Consider the following 19,625-nt stretch of genomic DNA (forward strand, 5'->3'; position numbering starts at 1 on the left):
GACAGCAGTTAGACAACATTAAAACAAACAAACCTCACCCAGGCACCCAGTGACTGTTATTTGTTCTTGATGCATTATTTATCTAGACATTCTGATTTAAGAAAAATTGCTCTCCCCCTATTTCAAAACTGCATCAAAAAGTCCGTCTTGACAGCTCAGTTTGCTTAACTTCCAAAACACAAAACAGTTGTCCCTACCTCTTACCAATATGAAATTCTTATTGTTTAAACCAAATATTATCTTCTATTTTGACATTACCTTCAGAGCACTGCATAAACAGCACATTTAAACTCTTGAGCTAAATCCTGCTTATGAAATCCTAAATTCATTTTGCTATCAGAAGCTTTCCTTACTCTGCTACTGAAGCACCTTACGCTATTTCTTATTCACTTCGTCAGTAACCTTTTTTTCTCGGTGTGTGTTTGGATGTCTCTATAGCTTTTACGAGTCATCTCCCTCCAACACAGGTCATAACCCTACAGTATATATGCTTTTCAAAAGCATACAATGAAACTATAGAATACAGATTTTCCTCAGTAGAGTTTTACGACCCCTTTAGCTATTCATACAGTTTGGTTCCAAACCTGCCTAGTCTATTCAGTGATATATGCTGTTTCGTAACTTAAGAGTTCAGGAGTTTCTATGTCATTCAATGGGAAGTAATTTCAGAACTGAAAGAGCTGTTATGACAAAAAGTAAAACCACCTTGTTGTAAATAATTTCTTCAGCAGGTAGACCCTAAAAGTCCAACCATTTGTGGGTTGCTAGTCTTTCATATTTCCACTGAGAAAAAGCATTCTACATCAAAAGTTTAAAAAAAATGTGTGAATTAAAAGTTATCAATACAAAAATAGCACTGTGCTTTAGAGTTCAGGCACTATTTTAGAAGTTATATACTGACAACTTCAGTATCGTTCCCAATTTTTTTTTACTGAAAGCACAAAATTAAATACATACCAAAAAAACAGTTTGCAGAATTAGGAACAATTCACCCACAACAACTAATTATTCTTTCAGGAGTCAGACTTTGAAGCAAGAGAATGCTATCAAGTGTAAAGACAAACATGTTCCTCCAGCTGTTTGCCATACTTATTGGACATAATAAACTTGATATGCTGGAGGCTATAATTAATCTTTACTAAGTGAATACTCCTCTTACGATGACTTGCCTACTGAGCTGTCTCATGACACTTAAGGCTTTGATAAGTAAATAAATTAGTTCATTATGGTCAGACAGTCTTTCCTTTTATTTTTTTTTACATGAGATCACAGATTTCTTGATGTAGCTTGCCTTAGTCATCACCAGCTACAGTACTGTAACCCTGAAGCCGACAAAAGGACCCATTTCAAAGCTCTTGACTCAAATTTCTGCGTTACCGTCAATAATTTAATTTGTTTGTTTAAAAAAAAAAAAAAGAGCTGGCAGTCTTGACTGGTAAGAGCTTGGTTTCAAAACTAATTATGTTGGAGACTGACAAGATTATTTGCCTTTCTGTTGCTAGATCTCCTGGCTCACAGTAAGGTGTGCACAAGTAAAGTCGCAGTGCCCTCTTGTGAGCAGTCAAATCTCATTTTTGCAGAAGTAGTTTTAGCGTTGATATTGTGAGGGTTGGCCAGCATTTGCACAACAAACTGCCTTTTCTTAAGCAGGAGTGTGGCACTTGTTAGAAAATTATTTTACATACATACACACACACCTCCTCCAGCTAACTGTCCTGAAACTGATAAAGATGTTCATATTAAAAGAAAAAAGAATATTTAAATTCCACTGAACTTCGTAAAAAGGAAAATGGACTAATTTTTTTATTACTAACTTCTAAATAGGAGAAACCAAAAACCAGTTTCTTGGAGTCATTAGCATGAGTCACAATCCTTTTTTATGAAGTGCTACTGAAAAAAACCACAAATCCATATGCATGCGGGCACACACACACTCAAAACATGCCTACCTACAATTTAAGCATTAAATAACTAGACTGACAAGGAGGGAAAGGTAACTATTGGTAGAAATTAAAAAAAAAGGAGGAAATGGATCTGTATTAGAGAGGGTAAAAGCAGTAAGGCAGTTGAAGAATCAAACGCAGTACAGCCAAAACGCAGTCCTAATTCCTACATGTCTATGGGGAACAGTTGGAAGACTGCGATAAAAGTCTGTACAGGTAATGCATGGCTAGTTGGATAGAACAAATATTTAAGATGTCATGTGTAGTGAACTACAGTTAGAAGTTTACCTAGAAGTCAGCAGTTTAAATCTCTGAGAACCCAAGGTCGATTTTTGTATTCCACAACATTAAAAAATACAAGATCAGTTACAAATATCTGAAAGTTTATTAAGTTTTATGGCACCAGAAACAGTGCTGTACAATTGATTCTGCTGCCTAGGAGGTACATGTTAGACCTAACTTTCTTAAAAGTAACGGTGTGATATCTGCCAATAAATATTTAGCTAAAAGTCTGAAATTTCTCTCATTTCCCTCACACAGATCTGGTTTACCATATGCAGCTATAGTCAACCATTGAACAGAAACAATCACCTGTAGGCTAAGCTGCACTTCACAACTGTAAAGAAGTTTCACAGAAACGAAGCTCAACACAAGAAATGCCAAACCAGAACTAATGTCTCTGAAAGTTCATCTTAGCACATTAACTAATCACTTGTAAGCAGATGTTAAATATTTGACTTCAGCCCAGAGAGTCAAGGTCCAAAGGAACTTCATTTGTTTAGGCCCAGATCCAAAGAATTATTTCAACTGAATTTAGGCACACGGGTCCAAATTGCTGCAAACCCCCAATGAAACAAAACCTCTCTCCTATGACTTCCCAAGCCCACTGGCAGGCAGCCACATCTGTTCCGCCAGCAGCTCCCTCCCGGGCAGTTCCAGTGCTGTAGATGTGCAGAACGGCAGCAGCTTGCGTGGCTTTCACAATACTCCGGCTTTACTAGGGGTTGCATAAATCACTTTAGCCAAATGACTGCTGAATCCCACGCGGTTTACCTCAAAGATACTTCAGGGCACATAGATGTAGAACTTCTTTGGCTTAGAGATTTTACAATCAGAACCCTACTGAAAATTGTATGGCAGGCACCGCAGTCACACACAGTCACTCTGAAGGCGTACCACACAGACCAGCAAGATTTCTGGCCTAGAGCAGATGATCGGGGTTGATTACTGCAGCGCATATATTTTAAGCGCTTAAGTACAAAGTTTACAGAAGGCAGTAACATCAGCGGTTACTCATACCATAGGAACTCACAAGGCAACAATCTGCACAAGCTATATGGTACTGATGAAGTTCACGCAGTACCAAAACTATTTTACATAGGTCTTGAACTGCAGATCTTGCTTCTACACTTACCAAGATAAAAGCAAGGGGAGGAGGGTTCCCTTCAAAAATGCTATGCATGACTGACACCAAAAAAATTAACATGATTTTTTTAAAGTGGTCTAAAAGCAGTTGAGTTATACTGCAAGTTGACAATACAGAATCATAATGAACACATCCTCATTTTCAGGTTCATGATTGCTTGGCTATTACCTCAGTGCAAATTTGAGGTTTACTTACTTATGCCAAGACTGACAAGAGATTGAATCACTGCTTTACAGCTTCATTACAAGCTTTGTAAAGCAACCAATACTAATCCACGTTTCTTGTCAGACAAAAAGCTGGCTAGTTGGTTTGGCACATTACATTGTTTAGATTTACAAAACAAATCCCTGAACATGTTCAAGATAGCACAGGAGATTTCTGAAGACAGTCTAGAGATCTGGTATTAGAAAACAAGCTTCGGGAAAGCAGGTTCCTGCCAGTCTTCCAGCCTGCCTGCAATGGTAGTCTTTTCAACTGGTCCTCCCCCATTTTCATCTCACCTGCAAACTCCTCTGAGCAAATGATAAAGATGCTAAACAGCACTAGCCTCAATACAGATCAGTGTGGTATTCTATCTGTTACTGGCATTTGTACAGAGTATTCAAGACCCTCCAGGCCCTGTCATCCAGTTTTCCAGTCATCTTATTATCCACCCATTCAGAATATGAAGTCCTAACTTGGACACATGAATACTGCAGGAGGTGCTGCAAAAACCTTTGCAAAAGTTGAGGTGAGTGACATCCTCTGCTCTCCTGTCATCCACAAAGCTAGAGATTTCACATAGAAAAACACTCCATATCCTGTGACATTAGCTCTTACTGACCAGAGCAAGGGCATCTTTACTGGAAGCTAAAAAAAAAAAAAATTCAGTTTTAAATGAAGATTAATGTTCTAGCACCTTCAGAGCAAAAACGTATCTATAGAAAGACCACACGAGGGCAGCAGAAGCTTTCTACACTTTGTAATCAGCAGCGTAGTCTTGTATTGCTGGTTTCGAGCACCCGTTCATACTGCCCAGTCACGGTCTGCTTTACCAGGCCACATCAGATAAATGAATGCCTCACGTAAAACTAGGGTATCAAACCCAAACCCTCCAGACACCTATCTGTGATGGCAGGGCTCTCACAAGGCAATACATGCACGCTGCGCTGCAAGTAACAAGTCAATTTCCAGGGTTTATTTCAACAGCTTATTATTACATAAAGAGTAAATGGACAATAAGAGTAAAGCATAAGATAATTAACAGTTTGTTGCCTCTTTTGTGGCAGTACACTTCGTATAAAGTCAGGAAACAAACAGCATTCCACACCAAAGTCATGCATTAAAATGTAACATTTAAGGGATTTACTTCACACGCTGCTCACAATTGATGATGCTGTGCATACTAATATGAATGTCCATATTACCTAAAGCAGTATTTCCAGAGGTGCCTAGGAGAACCCAGTGCATCGATCATACCAGCACACATGAGTTACTGTGCTTTCTGACAAGTTCAAGGGGCCGGAATACTGTCCGACTTTAGTTTTGGACTGAAAACCATCCTGAAGCTAAAACCCTAAGAAGTTTAGTAGAGCTACGCAGGCAAGTCCCACATTGATTATGATTAGTAACCTAATGAGCCTATTGATTATGATTAGTAACCCTAGCTATAGTGCAACTGTTCTTGACTGCAACTTTGGTTTTCCTTCAGCAGAGTTCCTTCCCTACTACAGTCCCAGAATACAGCAGCTGACAAACTAGTAACTTACTGTCACATTTTTTACAAATGACCTGAAGAGTTTCTAAACCTCCTTTCTGATTTGCCTGAAGTGTTTCCCTATCTCGTATTCAGAATCAGATAAAGCTCCACAATGATACTGCCCCTTCTTCCCACTCCTTACCATACTTTCACCAGAGACTTTGAATCTTTAACACTTATCTGATTTTCTGATAGTATACCCTTACCACTTTCACATGACTAAAAGCATCAAAAGCCTTCACCAGGGAGTAGAAGTTGCCACTAACCCTCATCCGTTTTTTTGAAAGAAAACCCTGTGGCTGTAACTACTCAAATATCCCTTCCAGTAGACAGTCTTGTCTCACAACACCTAAAAATAGCTCTTTGAACGTTCCACTATCAAAGAGAAAAGCAAAGGAAAACCACAGCAAAGAAGAGAATTCAGTTCTAGGAAGAGACCTGTCACCATCTTACAGTCAGGAGCCAGACACCTACAGAAAAGGTCTTCTCATTAAAAAAAAAAATACTCATAAAAAAAATACAGCTTACTTCAACTCCCTTAAATACTACCCCTCTCCTTTCTCCTCCTCATAAGAACTACTTAGTCCTTACTTAAGGATATTCTAGAAATTTCCTAAATTCAAGCAGTTCCCATCTCCAGCTACCTTTGAAGCCAGCCCAGGGACAATAAACACAGATAGTTAGTCCTACAGTAAATGAAACCTAGTAAAAAGTATTTAGCAACACAAAAGTTCAAAGAGAATACTACACTCACTCTAAGCTCTATGTTCAAAAATGAAGCAATAGCATATCCATTCAGTTTCTACAGAACAAACAACAGAAAATTAAAGATAAAACCAGGAAAGACACATTTTTGAAAAATCCAAACTACCGTATTCACATTCAGCATCTTTCTTACTAACACAATTCAAAATTACTCAACCTATTACCAGATCACTCAAGCCACTTCCAGGCTTCCCCTAGAAACAGCCTAAAATCTCCAACATGTTTCTACTTTAATAAAACCTCTTACCTACTATTTCTACTTCTGTTACTTCCCCTTCTTTCTTAAGAACTCCTCCACATTCAACCACCGTACAAAAAATCTGCAACAACGCTTCAGGGTTTTCTTATGTAGCCCAAAAGAGAGTCTGATGACCTTCAGCTGTGTGCTCCACCTGGTCACCGAAAGCCCTAATTCTGGTCTTAAAGGGCTACTTTCTTCCTAACACATGTGCCTAGAAGAGGTCCTGTATCACCTTTTTTCTTTGAATGTGATTTTTACACGCCAGACTTTAAACCTCAGTTCACAAATCTGCAGTCTTAGCACCCAGATTCACAAACTGGCCTCAGTCTATCAAGACATGAACTTGATGTCTCAAAAGACAACGCAGCAAACCTTTGCCAAAACCTAAAATTGCTTATTACCAGCAATCCCCTAGAAAATACGCTTTCTAAATTTCTTAAAGAAAACATGATTTAGTACAAGAATACTTTTCCAGGAAGCTCAGATTGAGTATGTTCTCCTTTCTCACTGCCTGTTTCACGGCAGACTTCATTTTAGTACTATCATGATTTGATCAATTAGCAGGGGTTCTTGTGGCTCTCCTTGTGGCAGGCAATCAAACTACAGATGCAGGTGTTTGAGGAACCAACAGTGGAAGCCGGTTTAGAAATCAGCATTTTGATACCCTGACTGCAGGTTTACTCAATTTAAATCAGCGGTATCCAGCTGCCAGGTAAATTTTTAGGACATACCATCCTGTGAGTAAAATATTCTAGCTGCCAAGAGACTTCCAACTTACAAAGGAGATTACTCGCACATTAAATTAGCAATCAGATTTTTATTTGTCGTGGTTTATCACAATATGAAAGGTTTATATACAGAATCCCAGCTTCTCTTTCTGATCCATACACCGGGATGCCATTGCTCCCACACATAGGCTCAAAAGAAGTAAATTTTGTCCTAATCTAAACAGATTTATAACCATACCCTGGTTTGCATCTGTCTCTGCAAGGCCATGAGAGAAACCATCTGCTTCCTTGTACTTACTTTGCATCTGCAGCGTTTCACATCTGCAGGTGCACAGCATAGCTGCTCCTTGAGGGAGTTCCAGTATATATCCAGATCAAAGAGACCTACGAACTGCTAGCCAACAGCACGGCGAAACGAGCAGAGCTCCCCAGTCTGAACTGTATGGGAACCCATGACTTGAATATAATCAGAGGGGAAAAAAAAGGACGTGATCTTACCCTCCCCTTGCAGACTCGTTAATGGCTCCAAAAGCCATCTAGAGAAAGCATTTTGTTCCCTATTCATGCTGCAGGTTGCAGAGGCAATGCACCAAACAGCCAAAACACCTCAGCAAGGGCTCGGTTTGCATGGCACTACAAGTCCTCACCTGCATCACACATTCCTACTAGGCTTTTAGAGCCTGTCTACAAAGACATATAAAGAGTTGCTCTAATAGCAGCAATCTGTGCAGACAGCTGCTCTTTCCTTTCCCGTCACACAGAGCAGCTACTGAGAAGGATCAAAGCAGTCACTTGGCAACAGTGGAATCTCAGCAGCTGAATCAGTCGCATGTGAACTTTACCGCTCTCTACAAGTACCTGAAAGGAGGTCGTAGGGAGGTGGGTGTCAGTCTCTTCTCCCACGTAACTAAGCCATAGGACAAGAGGGAATGGCTTCAAGTTGTGCCAGGGGAGGTTTATATTGGGTATTTGGAAAAACTTCTTCACTGAAAGGGTTGTCAAGCACTGGAACAGGCTGGCCAGGGAAGTGGCTGAGTCACCATCCCCAGAGGCATTTAAAAGATGTGTAGATGTGGCACTTAGGGACGTGGTTTAGTGGTGGACCTGGCTGTGCTAGGTCAATGGTTGGACTCGATGACCTTAAAGGTCTTTTCCAACCTATATTTGCAGCCCTGACCTCAACACCCCTGCAGCAACTTCCACAGACAACCAGAGTACAGGAAACCAGGTAAGTGCAGCAACTGACTTCCTCTGTTATTCTTTCTTAGAAAACTTTATCCCACACTCACAGAAAAAAGGATGAGTGCCCTTGTTCTGAGTACACCACAGGACTTCTCCCTCTATAGATTACAATGCGCTACAAGGCACGCACATGGTAAATCCTAAGTCTGAATAAGTTGCTGTAGTTCTGTGAGAGTCCAGAACACAAAAAATGCACATATCCTAACTCCGTCATACGTGGGATATCTGAAGAAAAACACTTCTGGAAAATAAAGGAGGGACAAAGTATTCTTCCACTCTTACCAAACCCAACATTTTAGAAGAGTCATCTGTAAGCTATGATGGATCAAGGCAATGTAATTATATTGTTAAGCAGTGGCGCTGAGAAAACGAAGCTCTCATAACACGTATAAAGCCTGCTAAAAGCACTATTGTTTGCAATAATAGTAGAATTTCAGGGTGGTGATATAAAGTGGCAGAAGTTTAAACCCAGTAAAATTACGATTGTTTGAAACAATAGTAGGCTTTCAGGGTGATGATATAAAGTGGCAGAAGTTTTGATAGAAGTTTAACACTGTGCAAAAGCTATCTCCAAAACTGCTGAGGTACCGGCACATTTAAGAAAATGAAGCCCAAAACAAAAATCAATATTTCATTCTGTACATTTAAGAAACCTGGTTTGTTTTGTTTTCTAAATTCTGAGAGGACCCATCCAGACATTAAGTGTTCATGAGATTCAATGTCCTTTTGAGCAACCGAATAACCAGTCGCATGATCCTATTTCCAGTCATTCATGTGATTTATGATTCTAAGCCTGTGCTCTCAACTTATGACATTACCATTCACACTATCTACAGCTGAGAGCCCTTCACAATGTTACAATAGTGTTGATAGCTTTATTAAGGAAGTACTACAATTGCCTGGCTAATTCTAATGAAAGGGTGAAGGCTGCCTTTTTTTCACAAAGTACTTGCTTCTTTTTCTGTGAAAGTTAAAAGAACGGAGACATGAATCAGGCATGTTCATTTTTTGAAGTTGTTCTCAATTGTTAGTGAGAGAAAGGGAAATTAAAAAGAAGGAAAATCTATGGGGCTGGCTAAAAGAAGAAAGTAACAGAAACTTCAGTGTAACTGTTAACAGTAACTTTTCTGAACAGCCTGACAACAAGATTAAAGTTTTAGCCATGAAGAAATTGAGAGTTAGGGAGAACGGCAAAGGTGCTGTAAAGCTAGAACCTTTGAGTAGCTTAAAGGCTTGTCTTCTGAACGAACGCTAAGAACCTACCTTCCACTTGCATCTACGGAAGCCCAGCTGAGCTGTTTGGAAGCCCTGGAATCAATTAATGTATTAAAATATATAATTAAGCATGTAAGACACACAAGAAGCCTGATACTGGGTATAATGACAAACTCTTCTCTTGAAAGATATTCTAAATACAGAAGCAACAGGTTGGAGAGAACAATAAGTATATCCCCAGTTCCCTGCTAGCAGGCTACAGAAGGAAGCCTTAGGGTGAGATTCTTCCCAACTACTGTGCATACAGTCCTCCCAGGCACAACATCCAAGTGTAGGTAAGGAGGAATTCTCTTGTATTCCTCAAATTCTTAACTTGCTCCTTCGGTCAATGCAGCCAGTTATGTAAGGGCTCACCTAAACAGCTTTTTTTTTTCTCCTGTTTACATGCCACTGTAGGTTAAACAAATGCTTGAGTGATGCTCCTTCCAACCACGCTAGAAACTTGAAACGCACTCCTCCAGCTTTTTCTTATCGTCTCCTGCCACGGGGAAACGTGTGCGCTAACAACTCTGCCCTTCAAGATTCTTTAATACCAATGTAGAAGTGCTTTGTGAACTGCTACATTTTGATCTTGAAAACAAAACTTACCTTTTAACGCACTCTTGCTTTGTATGGTTGAAAAAAATATATATATATATAATGGGACAGTAAAGCCTTTGTAGGAACGCGTGTGCCCGGCCAGCACGTTGGAGCGACCCAGCCGCAGGAGGCTGGCAGGCCGCGCCCGAGGCGGCGCTGGCCCTGCGGGGCGCCCACCCCCGCGTCCCTCCCCGAGGCGAGGATCCTCCCGCTCTCCCCGCCGGGAGCACCCGGCATCCGCCGCAGAAGCCGGTGGTGCCACCCGCAGGTCACACACAGCGGAACCCAGTGGCGCACGCTCTCCCCAGGGAGGGGGCTCGGCCAGCCGGCGGTGGTGCCCCACGAACACGAGTATTTTAACGCAGCGAGGGCCGGTCTGCGCGCTGGCCGCCGCGGGAGCCCCGCTCCCGTGAGGTAACGCCGCGGCTGCAGCGCCGGCGGCCAGGCGGGCTCGGCGCTCCCTCGGGCGCTGGGCCGCCCGCCGTGAGGAAACCGCCGGCAGCGGCTGCCTGAGCGCCCCGCGGGGCCGCGCCGGAGTTCCGCGGGCACCTCGCCCCGGTCTGCCCCGCCGGCCGGCCGTCGCTCATCTGCGGGGCCTGCCCACCCTCCCGGGCCCGGCCTCTGCCGGGGCCTGCGGAGTAAAGGCGGCCGGGATTGGCTTCTGCCGGCGAAGGGGGCCATATTGGATGGGCTCGGCCCGCCGCCGCGCACGCACCATTTTATCGGCTCCGCGGCGGCTGCCCCCGCCCCGCTCGGGGTGCCCCCTCCCGCGGGGGCTGCGGCGTGAGCCGAAGGTGTCTCGGGAAGGAAATTCGCACGCTCCCGTTTTCCCTCTCCGCCCCTCGCGCACACTCCTCCCCGCGCACACCCCTTCCCCTGCCCGCGGCCTCACTCCTCCTCCGCTCCCCCCGCTCCCGGGCCCCGCCGGCCCCGCGCCGCCGCCGCCCCCCCGCCCCGCCCCGCGCCGCCGCCGCCGCCGCTCACACCCCGCTCCCCCCCCCCCTTCCCGAGGCGCCGTGTCAGCGCGCGGCGGCCCCCGCGCGGGCGGCCAATCAGCGCGGGGGTGACAAATATGCAAATGCGCCCCCCGGCCCGTCCCCGCGGGTTCGCTGGGGCCGGTGGGGTCGCGGCGCGGAGCGAGTGAAACTTCGCCCACAGCCCGGGCGCCCCTCCCGCCCTGCCTGCGCAGTGGGCGGCGGGGGGAGGAGAGCGAGTCACGCCGCGCCGCCCTCGCCCGCTCCGCCGCCGCCCGCCCGCCTCTCCCGGCCTGCGCCAGCCACCCTGCCACCCGGTAAGTGCCGCTCTCGGCCAGCGGCTCCCTGCGCGCCGGGGGGGGCGGGGGGAATCCCCGGGGGGGGGGGAGGGGAAGCCGTCGCCGCCGCCTCTGAGCCGCCGCGTCTGCCCAAGGCCGCCCCGGCGGGGAGCTGTCAGGCGCGGGGCATCTCCTCTCTGCTTCCCCGCGCGTGTGCCTCCTGCCGGGCGGCCGCCGCCGCGTAATGGCGAACCCGGCGGTGAGTACGTGCGAAGGGACGGGCTGCTCCTCGCCACCTCCGGTGCAGGCCGCGCTCCAGGTGTCGGAGACACCGGCTGGCCCCGGCGCCCCGTCAGCCGCTCCCCCCCCCTCCCGCCCCGCCGCCGGGGGCCGGCGCGGCGCGGCCTGCTCGCCGCCCGGGCTCTGCCCCGCCGCCTGGGCTCCGCCGGCCGCCCGGGCTCTGCCCGCCGCGCCGCCGCGACCCGCTTCCGCCCCTCGCCGACAGCGGCGGCGGCGGGGCCGGCGGGCGCGGGGCTGCTCGCCGGTCCCTTGCAGCTCGCCGACGGTGGTGGGAGGAGAAGGGGGGGGGTGGCGGCCCGACGAGCCGCTCCCGGGGGCGGCGGGGGTGGAGCGGGGCAGGGTGGAGGCGGCGGGGCGGGCGGCGGTGCCCGGGGATGCGGACCCCGGCCCCCCTGCCCCGCGGGCGGCGGGTGGGGGCAAAGTTTGGAGGGGAGGGATCGAGCCCACCCGGAGGGGCGGCGTGACCTACCCCCGGTCTCGCTCAGGTAAGAAGATGGCAGGGCCGAGGGAAGGGGTTGTGGGGAGGCGGAGGTCAGAGGTTCCTCAGCCCTCAGCGAGAGAGAGGGGTGGCTGGAGGGGGGTAGGGTGGGAATACCCCCAGCCCCCCCGGATATTCTGCTCTGGGAAGGGGGCTGTGTGGGGGTGGGGGGAGTGTGGCTCCCTCCCAGGCAGAAAAGCATTAATGTCAGACCTGGTTTCTCACTACGCAAGGTAACAGAGGTGGGCAGAGGGAGGAAACACAGTAATTTGCCAGGGCGAGCAAAGCGGTGGGAGCTGAGTTTGGCAGCCCGCTGGCTTGGATCCATGACAGCAGAAAACGTGGGAGCTGGGGAGAGGAGCTGGAAGGGAGGGGTGGAGATGGGAGAGATGGAGATGGGCATGCCGCCTGCCGGCCCTCTGCGCCGGAGCATGGCTGGGGTGAGGAGAACCGGTGGCATGTGGCTGCGGGTTCCATTGGTGGAGGTTGGACTTGGCCACGAAAGTGTGAGGCTGGAGTTTATGGGCTGGCATTTTCCAGGTAGGGGCCGCAAGCTGGCTTCCTTCAGGGATGGCCAGGGGAGGGTTTTGAGGCTAGCTCTGTGCTGTTTGCGTTGTAGTGCTGGGTGGAGGGGTGGCATGCGTCTTTATTCTGGTGAGGTGGAGAAATTAAGCTATTTCCTACTGAGGTGTGAAGCGGTGAAATGTTAACACCTCTTCATTCCCTCCTCACACGCACATTTTTGTGAACAGGAATAAAAACCAGGTGGAGAGAGTCCGAATCCTCTCTTTGGCTGTATAGCTTTGACATCGAGGTCGATGCGTACGCTTTCCATCCGTAAGAAACAGTTTGTGCTCCTCACTGTCTTTGTGTTGTAAGCACCTTGAATCTTTAGCAACTAAAAACTTCCTCTGGTTGATGAATGTTGTTTAACTTCAGCAGGGTGAGAAAATACAACTCAGCCTCCCTCCCTCACGTAGAAGAGATCTGAACCCGTCAGTGTTATAATGGGTGCTCATCGAGGACAAAATAACAATCTGTGAAAGGCTAAGGTTTCTAGTTCTCCTCTTGTGTCTTTTTTGAGACTTTGTAAGAAGCAGCCATAACAAGTAAACCTCCTCTCAGGAAAACTAGGCCCTCAGTCCTAAGAGCTCTCTGCATCTGTTCTTTAAACCTGTGTCATTTGACACCATCAAGTTCCCATTTGGCAGGTGTGAGGTAGAACAGTTATTTCACCTTGTTTTACATGTAATCATTTGTATGCAAATATAGAAATAGGTTTAGTCTTCAAGGCAAAATATTAACATTTGGTCATCTTTGGGCAAGATCTGGATTTTTAGCCTGGCTCTTGAGTTTTAATTTATTGGTGCATAGATCAACATTTCACTAGTTCCTTTCGCAAGGTAAATACTTTAAAATGAATAACTCTTCCTATCTTATACTTTATTTGTTGTTAAAGAAAGAGTAGCAATTTAGTATCTTTTAGTTTTGCCAGCTCACAAAGTTTTTGCACACCCCCAACTATAGCATGATGACTTTCATTGTTTCTGTATCTGGCAGATGAGGCTTCCAAAGAGCCAATGGCTTCAGTGCCCAGTTTTTGTAAACCAAAGAGCAAAAGTTAACATACGTGTTCTTGAAGTTAACCAGTCTTGGGATCCATGTGCCAGGCTCTACATATAAATCAAGGGTGCACAGAGAAGTTAGTGGGAAGTAAGGTAGGATGTGAACTTCAGATACCAAGAACTCTGTGATTGCTGCCCATTGTGAACTCTCTAACCTTAAAGTAAATACAAAGTAGCTTTCTCTTTTTCTTCCCCATTGCTATGTAAGCTACATCAATTTACTTAGCGTATATAAGATGATAAGGGCGGGCACGTAAGTAGATACAGTACTTCTGCGCTGGTTTGCTTTGTGCGAACTTACTTGTTTGTGTTTAACCAAGTAGTTCTGTTTATAAGAATTTATGCTGCTCTTCATGATGAAGATGTATTAACTTCACTCTGAGTAAAGCTGTCGTTTTTACTGTAAAAAGAACTGGAATTTTAAGTCTTACAATTTTTCAAGAATTTTGAGGATTCTCAGCACCTACTCATTTCACATGAGCTGCTGGTGCTAAATGCTCTTGAAAATTAGTCCAGGAACTCAGTCATGGAGAAATGTTGATGAAAGCACTGTGTGGTTTTTAAAAAGTATTTTTAGTGATGTTATCTAAAAGATGAACCACTACCAAGAGACTATAGAGGCCCTAAAACAAGCATTGTTCATTGGTTTCTTTCAGTGAGAGACAAGTTAGTGATGCAGGCAGCTTAAAACGAAAACATTGACATGCTGCTTTAAAATTACCTTGTTTGTACAGCCCATGAAGTAAATAGATGCACTTTTGTTCTTACTTGTTTTACAGAAATAGTTGAAAGATATTATTTTTTTTAGTGTGTTACAATTTTACAGTACAAATTTTTCTTATAATTAGAGTATATGTATCCTTCAGACACTTCAAAAGTACAGGTAAGCTGGACAGTTATATGTTTTATGGATCCGGTTCCTTACAGTGCATTTTATTCTTTGATATCAGTCTTGTAGAAATAAGTGTCCAAACACTGCATCTTTGGCTGTCTTTGATACTTTTCATACAATTTAGGATAAGTTGAATCTGGTGGAGTCAAATAGCATGATCCTATTCATCACTGGATTGCAGTATTCTACTTCTTTCCACCACTATATATGAAATAAATTCTCGGTAATGTTTGGTTCTTATGTTCATAAATCATCCAGTTGAAATATTTTTCTGTGTTTAACTGAAATCGGGTAGCCCTTAGCACTCAGCCTCTTTTCTAACCAAACTGGCTTTGTGGATGCTTTATATTCTTCTACTGACTTAGCTGTATTTGTCCTATTAACGGTCTCTGCTCTATCAAACTATAGAGCTGTGAGCTTAATGAACACTTAGAAATCTCACACTTTCTTGGGCTCATGTTGTGCGCTTTCATTCTGTTTTCTAGTGCTCTTCCTGTAGTTAGAAACGGTGCTTCAGGAATTCCGGGTAACTGTGCGCAAATAAATGGGTAATGGAGAAACCATCTGTTTATTTAGTCAAACGTTCAAGAATTGATAGTTAGGATTATTGGAAATATTTTAGGCTGTTAATAAAGTATCCTCTTACGCCTTCCGCAAAAGAAACTATGATGCTAAGGAGTCATCCTTTTGCTGATACAAGAGCCACTGGAAAGAGTTTGCAGCTCATGCTTTGGCTGAAGGAATAGCAGGATTCTCATATTTTGTCCATCTGGCCAATTCATAAATGTGAGAGCGAGCTGGCCAAAAGTCACACAGGCTGAACATGTGACTTTGTTATTTTCAGTAGTGCAGGGAGGAGAAATCTTTTTTTAAGCAGTATTTTTTTTCTAAACTGTGACATGAGGAAAGTATGTGCTTTACAATCACCGTGGTTTTGAGTAACAGTGTTGAAAACTTGCAGAAGACCAACTCAAAGTCAAACGTTTTTTAGCAGTGTGGTTCTTGAAGCTGTAGCTTGACTTCAGAAACTTTGGCATCTCGGTAGTACTATCAAAACGTATCTATAGTAATATTCAGATGGAACGAGCTTTAGTGATCAACTAAGTGGCTGCTTTTGGCAGCACCTTGGAACACAGCTCCACTTTTCAGTGCTGCTTTACATTATATTCACTTACCAAGGTGCAAGAAACAAGTTATAAGGGAACAATTTTTTTTTTTATCTTCAGAACTCAGCAGAAAGATATTGGTGTGTTATGACATCTGTCTGTGAGCAGAAGTGTTGATCTTCAACTTTATTCATACAGGTTACCAAAGAGATACCAAATATTGCTGTCTTTAGGCTGCCAGTGTACATGCATCTTTCTTTTTTCAAGATACATGCTTTTGTTCTAGTTTTAAATCAACAGCTAACATTTGCAGGAAGATGGAAAAATCTTCCCATCCTTTTTTTGAAGACAAATAGTAATTTTGACTGTGTTCTTTAACTGAGTCATATTAGAAAATGTAGTAACTCTGGTTAGCAAATTATTTCCTTCTGCAATGCATTCTTGGGTGCTTTTTCTTGTATTGCATGAACAGTATTAAAAGGTTGGTTCACTCTTAAACTGGTCACTAAAATTCAGTAATTCCTCCAAAATCTATTCTGCAAATGGCTTTTGAAGAGGAAATTATATTACTACATTTGATCCCTGACTCCCTAATGAAGAAAGTTTTAAGCTTCAGAAAGATTACATCTGTATAATGGCATGAAAATCTACCCATCTGATATTCCATATGTCAGAAGAAATCTGAGAATTAAGTAGGATATATTTTTGTTTTCCGTTACCACGTAATAAAGCCATTGTAGTTAGTGGCTTCCGCCAACATTAAAAATTGTGTTAGGTATGACAGTGGGCCTGATTCCATATACTATGATGTTGCTGGTTTCAGCATGTAGTTTTTGAAAGTATTTGTTTTTTCTGGTTTTCAGAAGCTAAACTAAAATTTAGCTTCGGAGCTAGATTTTTAGGTAAGTTTTAAGAAATAATTAATAGATTCCCTTGAGGGACAGATGAGTATTGTCCCTTCCCCTGGGAAGGTCTCTTAAAAAAGTCCACTTTGTCAGACTCCTGTGGCAGAGTCTTGATGTTACAGTAGAAGTTGCCTGGAGTCTCTATCTGTTGCGGGTGAATTGAGGAGCATGTCTTGTGTGTGCTGGAAACCATGAAACAAGATGAAAAATACTGTTTTGCTTGAGTTATTACCAGGTTCAGTTGATTGCCTAATTTAAGAGGAGGATAGTGAACAAATCACAAACTCATCCCTTCCTTAACATGTGCTTGGGAGGAACTTTTCTGAGAAACTTTCATATCGAATCTCCTTGGAAATAGTTGGGTTTTTTTAAACAGAACAAATGTATGCAGCCTCTCTCTGAGAGGTATAGACTTCAGTTACAGATGAAACTCCTTATGCTGGCTAATGGAGTGGGGAGTCTGAATCTGTGCTGTTCAGTAGAGTACTATCATGGTACCCTAATCCGCTTGTGTCAAGATTTGAAATTGTGCTCCTTTTTTCACAGAGGGGACTTCTGTCTGTCAGTGTCTTCACAACTGTTGGCCTGTACTTGTAGATCGTGATCCATAGGCATCTGTAAAATAAACGTGATTCTGTGCATTGTTCTAGTTTGTATTTCTGGATTATTAACTTGCAGCAGTTCACAAAGATCCTTATCAGGCTAGAACATGAGAATTATTGGAAGTTAGTGTACTGTGTGATTGTGAATTGAAAGAGGGCTATGCTGTGAAGTCTTTTGTCTCTGATGTTTTGTAATGAAATCTTGGTTTAGGCCACGTGAAAATGAGAAGGCACTTTTTTTTTTTTTTTTTTTTTTTTTCTAGTTTTCAATGCAAATGATTCTCTAGGTCTTAAAATGCCAACGTAGTTACTCAGGAAAGATACCGGATTTCAGAAACGTATGTTGTAGATGTAATTTAAGGTGCAATGCTGAAACTTATGACAAAACTATAAAAACCCTGTAATACTCAAATCAGAAATCTGAGCAGCACCAAGAGGATTTTTGAAAAGAAATAATGTATAAGTAAGCTTGTGTAACAGTCTTCCTAGTGACCAGAAGTAAGCTGTAAATAACAAATAAGTTACAATGAATATGTTATTCTAACCCTTTTGACAATTAAAGAGGGTAAAAAGAGGCATTCATATTTTGTACAGATAAGCTAAGATCTATGGGCAGATCTCTTAAACAAAAAAGTTTTTAGTGATATTCAAACCTGAAGAAAAGAACATGGGGGAATTATCAGTCTTAGAAAAACAAGCAGTAACTTGCTGAAGTCCTGAAATTTATGAAAGTCTTCACAGGTACGCTTTGGAGAAGCAAAAGGCAGTGGTGTTTGAAGAGCAGAACGAGCTGCTCATAAACCTTCAGTAGTGTTGTGGCCAAAGCCCTGAACTGCTTAACAGTTATTTTTATTAAAATAAACTGACTTGGGGATAAACTTAATTCTTTTCAAGAAGATTAACCAAACTTTGGTACCTTTCTAGCACACAACCAATTGTAGCAATTTAGGATGTTCTCGTTCTCTCGGTTGTTATTGTCCCTTTATTGCAATTAAGGCCTACAAAATAGAAGTGACAAAATAGCATGTATGTATCCACCTCAGCTGTTTTGATGCCAAGTTATATGGGCTTGTTAAAAGAAACAAGAGAAAGGCTTAAAACTAAATTGGGAGACTATATGCTGAAGCAGCTGATGCACACCTACATGTTGTGTTCTGCAGGCTGTGCTTTAAGGGCAATAACCTTTGGCAGAGAGATGAAGCAGGTAGTTGAAATTAAAAACTTCTTAAACTGGTGCTGTTAAATTTTATGCAAGGTATCTGCAAGGACTGGAGACATGAAAGTACACAAGGATTTTGTACAAAACATAGTTTTAAATTTACATGATGTTTTAAAAAAAAGAAATTGGGGTAAAGTGGTTATTCTAAACTTATTGGAATTAATAGTTTATTTCTTGTTCTGCTAGCATTGAATAAAAGTCTGAGTTTCAGTGTCCAAAATGAAAACTATTACTATTGTTCAGAATTTTTTGTTAGTAATAGTAATTCTTTAGGATTCCATCAAGAACATAAGGAAATCGATGTGCACTTAGGGAAATGTGTATTTTTCTTTCAGTATCTTATGAAGATACTATATTGTTGGGGCTGTGGAAGATAAGGTTTTGAAAAACTTCCTAAGGTAGCTTAGTATGTGTTTATGCACGCTTATAACAAATTTAGTACTGGTTCTATTTAACAAAGTGTAAGCTTTAGTGTATTTCAGTAAATTTTACCAATTTGAGATTTAAAAGCAAGCGTTAAGACTCTTCCAAAGAAGATGACTTTACAGAACTTCTTTTTTACCATATCACGATTACCAGATACATATACATGCATCTATATTATATGTGTGTGTGTGTATATGTAATTAAAAGTTTACATGCAGTACAGCTTATTTGAGAATCTGTGGAGATAGGTCCCACTTTGCTGCTTAAGAAAGCTTTAAGTTCCCTTTGTGTAGATTTCTCTTTGGCACTTAGTATAATCAGTGATTCTTCTGCTGTCTGAAGTATTTCTTGTATTTTACATTTAGAATAATGTATTGTAGATCTGATGAATGTATATTTAGTTACATTTGTGTTTTTCTTCTTTTCAACATAGGATTTTTCAAACTATTAAGTACTCCGCAATTGTCTCCATATTGGAAGCTGTTCAAGCAAGTGGACACTGTCCTAAAGAGTAAGAAACGTATTTTTTCTCTTTACTTCGAGGATTCACGAAAAGTCCAATTGAGGGAGGATCTTAAAGAACTTAAAATAGTACTTGTACTGTAAGGTAGTTACAGGTGAATTATGTTTTTTATTTTACTGCTGAACTCTTACAGCTAGGATAAGTTACCCAATTGCAAGTTTCTAATTTTTCTTTTTTTCAAATAAAAATAATTTTTGAATGCCTCAATTCAGTTAACATATATATTGTAAAACCTTTATGCTATAACTTTGTTTAGTCAACAAAGAACTTTTTAATTAACAGATGTTTAGCTATTGAAACATGTTAAAATGCTGCATAAAACCTGACAGTTAAATAATTTCAAACTTGATTCAAATTTTT

At 43.0% G+C, this 19,625-nt stretch overlaps 1 protein-coding gene across 1 annotated transcript in view; it reads left to right on the forward strand.

The window, feature by feature from the left end:
* Window positions 1-10,991: 10,991 nt before the first annotated feature.
* Window positions 10,992-19,625, forward strand: part of CHD9 (chromodomain helicase DNA binding protein 9) — a 99,699-nt gene continuing 91,065 nt past the window's right edge. The window contains 2 exon segments of the mRNA XM_055818474.1: window positions 10,992-11,228; window positions 19,176-19,253. The gene's annotated coding sequence lies outside the window, so the exon portion shown is untranslated.

The sequence above is a fragment of the Falco peregrinus genome, chromosome 14, assembly GCF_023634155.1.
Source record: "Falco peregrinus isolate bFalPer1 chromosome 14, bFalPer1.pri, whole genome shotgun sequence".
Classification (NCBI taxonomy): Eukaryota; Metazoa; Chordata; class Aves; order Falconiformes; family Falconidae; genus Falco; species Falco peregrinus.